The sequence below is a fragment of the Marmota monax genome, unplaced genomic scaffold (assembly GCF_021218885.2).
Source record: "Marmota monax isolate L192 unplaced genomic scaffold, Marmota_monax_Labrador192_F-V1.1 WCK01_AAM20220418_F8-fsc00002, whole genome shotgun sequence".
In the NCBI taxonomy this organism is placed as follows: domain Eukaryota; kingdom Metazoa; phylum Chordata; class Mammalia; order Rodentia; family Sciuridae; genus Marmota; species Marmota monax.
In genome coordinates this window covers 15,577,605-15,584,692 of record NW_026693571.1, presented here as the reverse complement: position 1 = coordinate 15,584,692, position 7,088 = coordinate 15,577,605, and the positions used below count along the sequence as shown (strand labels likewise).

At 38.2% G+C, this 7,088-nt stretch overlaps 1 pseudogene; it reads left to right on the top strand.

Moving 5' to 3' along the window:
- The first annotated feature begins 1,216 nt into the window (after nt 1-1,216).
- LOC124102450 (signal recognition particle 19 kDa protein-like) lies at nt 1,217-1,700 on the top strand (annotated as a pseudogene).
- The last annotated feature ends 5,388 nt before the right edge of the window (nt 1,701-7,088 follow it).

Sequence of the window (7,088 nt, the reverse complement as noted above, 5' to 3'; positions counted from 1 at the left end):
CAAGTTTCCCAAGTCTTCAAATAACAAACTCAGTAGGCTAGACACATCCTTAGCTATTCATAAAATTTAATCTTCTACCTTTCCGACAGAACATAAACATGTCCTTTATTTGAGAAATGGAAATAAGATATTTATCTTTGACTAAATTTCACAAAAAAACAAAAGGGGAAATCATCTTCTAGTGGCACTTATTTTAAAGCACTTTTCCCAAGACATGTTAGGACCTCAAATTTTGAGAGTGGGATATAAGAAAGGATTAATGTGTTAGTTAGATATAGATGTGACCATGAGTGACAAAATAATTCAAAATAATATTATTATAGTTTAGATATGAGGTATCCCCCAAAAGCTTATGTCTGCAATGCAAGAAAGTTTAGAGATTAAATTTTGGGGTTATGAGAGTTTTAACCTAATCAGTGTGTTAATCTCCTGATAGAGATTAACTGAGTGGTGACAGTGGGCAGGTAGGGTGTGTCTGGAGGAGGTGGATTCCTAGGGGCATGCCTTTGGGGTATATATTTTGTCCTTGTTGAGTGGAGATCTCTCTATGCTTCCTCTGGAGCTGCTTTCCTCCACCACACTCTTCTGCCAGGATGTTCTGCCTCACCTCAAATCCTGAACACCAGATTGGTCATCTATGGACTCTAAAACTCTGAGTGCCCAAGAAAACTTTTCCTCCTCTAATTGTTCTTATGGGGACTTTTAGCTAACTAAAGCAAATATTAACTTTAAATAAACTAAAGCTTCTTTCTCAAGTAAAATTCAATAGAATCCTGCTATCTATGGACCATCTGGTATATATTCCATGTCAAATTCATCATACGGTCCAAGATGGCTGCTCCAGTGCTGGCTACCATGTCCCCATGCCTGCCAGTAAAAGTAAAAAAACAAGGAGAAAGACATTCTTAATGTAAGAACATTTCCCAAAAGTTCCCTATTGATCAGTTCCATTTATATCTATCTCATTGACCAAAAATTTAGTCAAATGACCATCTGGCTACAAGGAAGTTACAGAATACTCTTTATTCTGGTTGGCCATACACAGTTGAAATCTGGGAATTCCATTAGTGACGAGGAAGGTGAAAGCTAGGGTCTGTCATTTTTCTTCCAAATTGAGACACTACTAAATTACAAGAGTGTACCATTAATAATTAGGACAACACTTGGGCCTGGGGGGGGGGGGGTCCATGCTATCTCTGTGTGGAGTGGAGTGGAAATGGCTTGTGCTGCCACACACTCCCATGCAGACCAAGACAGGCTTATTTGTACCTATTCTACTTAATTAAATAATAAGAAGGCCATCGTGGAGGGTAGGGGGATCCTAGTAAGCAATCCTACAGCTACAGAGATTCAAGATGTATTCTCAGCAGTTGGACTTAACATGTTTGTTGAGAAAAATAAAATGTACTCTGGAGAGTGGAATTGTAATGTTCAATACAGAGGCAGAGTTCAGATCCACTCAAACAGGAAGATGGCAGCCTCTGACTTGTCCCTATCACCTAAGTCAGTAATGTATACAGCAGAAATGATACCTAAACTAAAAACAAGGCCACAAAAAACAGGAGGTAGTGACCTAAGTCTTCAGCAAGGAGAGGGAAGTAAAAAAGAGAAAAAGAAGTGATCTGGTATGAGCATCAAGTATGTGGTCCTACTATAAGAGACATGAGTGGAGACTTTGTATCTGAGGGAAAGAGCTTTTTGTTTGCATCATTGGACTGAATTTGGGAACATTTATGCCTCCCATCTTCATCATCAGAGTTGACAATAAGAAATAAATCAGAAGTTTGCATCAAGTATTTATGCAGTATAAAAGACAAGATTTTTGTTGCTTTGGAAGTTTTGTTTTGTCTTTCAATGAAGAGGTTTTGTGGAAGAAAGAATATTTTTAAATGCACAGTAGACTGTCTGATAAGTTACTTGAAATCCTGTTTGTCCGCTATGTAAACGTATATGTCAGATAAATATTTTATAAGATTTGAAATACCCATTTTGTTCACCTTTAAAGTTAATGAAATAAAATTTTCAAACTGAAAAAAAAAATTGCACAACACTTATAAATTGTAACACAAGGTGACCCTGTGGAGATCAGACACTGGGGAGCCTCAAGTAGTCTCTGACACTGTTAATAATACTGGTTTACCATTTTTGAAGGCCAAAAAAGGCGTTAGGTATGTAGTAATCACTTTATTTTCTACTTACTTATTTAATGAAATGTTTCTAACTTACTAATCCTCTTAATAACCTTCTGAAGTTGATTTTTTTGCCCCTATTTTAATTGTTAAGTGAACAATGCTCAAAGAAGTTGCTTAACTTGCCCACAGCTACACAAAGAGCAGAGTCAAATCTAAGAATAAATTCACTGCTTACTGAGTCTAGAGAAAGCCCCTAGTTTTTCACAGCGCCAGTCCTAGCTGCTATCAACTTATGTAAAAAATGTGTTCTCATCTCAAATGCATTATGTTAAATTATAGAAGCTCAAAGTAAAAGAATATATATACACATATATGTGTGTATGTATATATGTGTGTGTGTGTGTGTGTGTGTGTGTATGTATATATTCTATGTATATAAATTCCAGAAAAGGCAAAACTAGAGTGATATACTGCAGATCAGTACTTGCAGGGGAGGGGTCAAAAATTAAGCTGCAGAGAAGCAGGAGGCAGTTTAGGGGAGATGGAAGTATTCTATCATGATAAAATGGTTGAATTCATTTATTATACTCATCAAACTGTACACCTAATATTGATATATTTTATTGTGTCTAAATTATATTTCAAGAACTCTTAACAAGAGATACCAGAGAAAAAGAAAGGAAGGAAGGAAGGAAGGAATGAAGGAAGGAAGGAAGGAAGGAAGGAAGGAAGGAGGGAAGGAAGTCAGACAGGCTGGCCAGCCATTCACTGATATATTTTTTTTAAAAAATGGTGGCCAAGGATATCAGAGATGTGGGAGATGTGAGTCTGCTTTTCTCTACTCACAACCCAATATTTCTATTTGTGTTGCCAGACATGATGCAAGTGGTGTAGACTTCACTTGACTAGACCCCTTGGGACACCGGGGCTTCTAGATGAGCTGGAGTTCTCGACGAGGCCTCTTCTTTAATAATATAATTCTCTTCTCTAATTAGAGAAGACCCCTCTTCTCTAATAATATAATTCTTCTTCTGAGGGTCCACTTGATTCCACACATGGTTACATTCTTATGTGTTTTTCCTCCCCCACCTATTTATTTGATTATCTATACCTCTATGATAACTGAATGATCAAGTCCATAGGTCCTCTAGGGCCTATAATAACGATAAAAATTATAGAACTTCAACACTACAAAAACTATAAAAGCTCTAGAGTAACTACAAAACTTCCTCCCACGATAAATAAATACATACTGGGACCTTCAGTAGAAGAGTTGCTGTGGTCTTATCCTGAAGCACCTTTCATATCTGAGAGAGAGACGTTTTTATCCAATCAGTCCCCACAATGAGAGCCCTTTGAAAAGATTTTTGTAAGTGATGTGCAGGAGGGTAATGCAATGAAAGCCAGGTTTCAGTATGATGAATCTAGCAAAGATTTATAAGATAGGCCACAGGAGGGGGAGATTGTAGGAGGCAAGATCAATTAGGAAGCTTTCACTCTGGCCCAAGTAAGAGCAAATGATGGCCTGGACAAAGTGGGGCAGAAAGCTGTGGAGGAAGTTGCAGCCATAGACTATTCTTCCTCCACCCACCACCCTCCAGCTCAGACCCAGAAGTGCACTGGGGAGGAAAGGGTACAAACTAACAAATCAAGGTGTGGGTGGCCCCGGAACAACCTACTGAGACACTGAAATTGTTATTCTCTCCCTGTAATTTCCATTTTTTTCCATCCTACACATAGTATTTAGGTTTTTGTTTTTCTTTTTTATAACCACATATATTTCTGTAACAGCTAGAGAGCACTGACATTAACTGTCTAGCAAATTCCTCTTTGTTAAATGAGGTTCTCATATCATTGGATGCCATCAATAAGATTATTATCCCCATTGAACTCTTTTAGTAATTTCTTCTCCTCCCTTTTATTTTTCTGGTTATTGTACATGTACCTTTTCCATTGTCTATACAGTTGGCAACAGCATAATTTTTCCTCTTTCATTTTTTTATTTTTCCTGCTTAGCCATTTTTTTTTTGTAAACAGGTTTATAAACTTTAATTCCCACCATAACTCAGATTGAAGGCAAAAAAAAGGAAAGTTCTTTGCAATTCCCTACTTCATCTGGCCTTCTGTGTTCCTCCCATCCACACTAGTTAGCAGGAAAACAAATTAACTAAATTGAGCTGAAACAATCTCATTCAATAGTGCTGACTACATCTGAGGAAATAATCAGCCTCTCCTAAAAGATCATTTAGTCCTTGAGCCAGCCTTGTGCCTCTCCTGTGACGGCACACGGTGCTTTGTGTTGGGGGTGCAGAAGAAGGCTTGGGAGCGCTGTGTGAAAGGAAAAATCCAGAGCTTTCGGTGCAGTGTACTCTGGTTCCCCAAGTCTCCATGGCAACCCAGGCTCCTAGTGTTATTTGCCCTCCTGTCATTCTGGCAATAGAGTTCAGGTTAGCACCAAATCCTGGTTAATTTAACCCTGTCTCTCCCCTGCTCCTACTTCCTGGGATCTCTGCGAAACAACCACAACCTCCCTTCAGTCCATGGGGCCGGTGATCCACCAATCCCCACCCTGCTGAGCCCTGGCTCCGGATTTAGCTTTTCACTTTAGGCCACTCTGTGAGAGCTCCCTCTTCTGACCACACGGGGTAGCTGCATGGCCACGGCCGTGCCTGAGGTTCCAGGGTGAGGCTGTGCGGTGAATTCTCGGTCCTGGATGGGTAACAGGGTGAACAGCTGCGGGCCCACCTGGTCTTCCATATTGTCTTCACCAATCCAACTCTTTTGGAGCTACTGGAGCTGAAGAGCACAATTCAGCTCTGCTACTTATTAAAGTATGATCTTAGATATAAGTTATTTATTGGCTCTGTATTGCAATTTCCTCAAATGAAAAATGGTAATGAAATAATAATTTACCTCATAGCATTGTAAGGATTGGGTGAGTTATATGTAAGAGTATATGGACGAATATATATAAGTCATAACAGAGAAGGTATCCAGTAAGTTAATTCTTAACTCCTTTTTCTTCTCACCTATTTCTGGGGCTAGAAAGGTGGTATAATTTTATTTCCTCCTTTATTGATGTTCCCTCTGGTCTCCATCGGATCCTTCATGACAGGCTGTTAAACCTCTTCTCCATGACACAGCTAAACTCAAAACAAAAACAAAACAAAACAAAAAAACCTAAATCCTCTATACTTAGTTATGGTGTGCAAGAGGAAATCAAGAAAATAGGAAAACTCTCTCTCAAGATCTTATGATACCTTATCAAACTCTGAACATTCTCCTTTTTTACTCTTGATATTTCCCACCCTATAATCTCTGCCCACCTATCTACCCCTCCCATCCAGGTAATTAGAAACCTAAGGCAAATTAGGACAGAGGTCTTGGGAAGGCAAAAGCAAAATCGAATAGCATGTTAGTATTTGTGTTTGTGTTTTTGTTTTGTTTTCTCCTTAGTGTGAACCCCAGGCCTTGCATGCCAACCAGGCACTCTACTACTGATCGACATGCCCAACCACAGAAATTTTAAACATTATTCCTTTGATTTTATATTCCCAGATTTTCTCTCTATACTTGAAGAGCTTTCCAAATATCAGAATTATGTTAAAATTTCTCTGTTCTACTAGCATTTGCATAACTTGCCCTCTGGTTTAAAATTTAATAAACTGCAACTTCATCTGTTACCAATAATATGTGCTGAAATATGCATATATTCCAAACTTACCTCTTGCTTTTTTTTTCCCCCCAAGAGATTGTCTATATAATTAAGCTTCATTAGAAGTGCCCTATCCTGGACAAATTATCAAAGAAAAGCAAAAGACAACAACAGATACCATATAATATGACTAACTTTTGTTAAAAGCAATAAAGCTAACTGCTTGTGATATTAAATCAAATCCCCAAATCATTGATGTAACTCAAAACTCAAGAATAAATTTCAGTGGACAGTACACATCCCTGCATATTGACCATCAGTACTAATTTTCAATAGTATGGATTGACCATATGTAACAACTATCTAAATTGAACCATGTTTGTTTAGACATGAAGGTTAAACAGCGATGTATAATTATTACACAATGTGCATTTTTTATTTGTTCTAATTAGTTATACATGTTAGTAGAATGTATTTGATATACATATATCGAGTATATGTTATAGTATTACATTTGCTGTACATGATGTAGAATTACATTTGTCATGTAGTCATATATGCACATAGGATAGTAATGTCTGATTCATTCTACTATCTTTCCTAGTCCCATTCCTCTTCCCTTCTCTTCATTCCCCTTTTCTTAAACCAAAGTACTTCTATTTATCCCTAACCACCACCCACCCTTATTGTGAAATTAGCATCTGCATATCAGAGAAAACATTCAGCCTTTGGTTTTTTGAGATTGGCTTATTTCACTTAGCATGATATTCTCCAGTTCCATCCATTTACGGGAAAATGCCATATCATTCTTCTTTATGGCTGAGTAATATTCCATCATGTATATGTACAACATTTTCTTTATCCATTCATCTGTTGAAGAGTACCTAGGCTGATTCTGTAGTTAAGCTATTGTGAATTGAGCTGCTATAAACATTAATGTGGCAGTGTCACTGTAGTATGCTTTGGCTATAAACCAAGGAGTAGGATAACTGGGTCAAATGGTGAATCCATTCCAAGTTTTCTAAGAAAACTCCATACTGCTTTCCAGAGTGGTTGCACCAATTTGCAGCCCCACCAGCAATGGATGAGTGTGCCTTTTCCCCCACATCCTTGCCAACACTAATTGTTGCTTGTATTCTAATTGCCACAGAATGTGCATTATTAAAACATTTTCAGCATCTCTTTTGGAGGAGACTGGCCATGAAGTGTGTTTGGTGGGCTCAAGTGCAGTTTATCCAGTTGTGAACCCTTGGGATGCTTCACTCTACCTCACAACAGCCTGCTCCAGCCCCAGCCAGCAG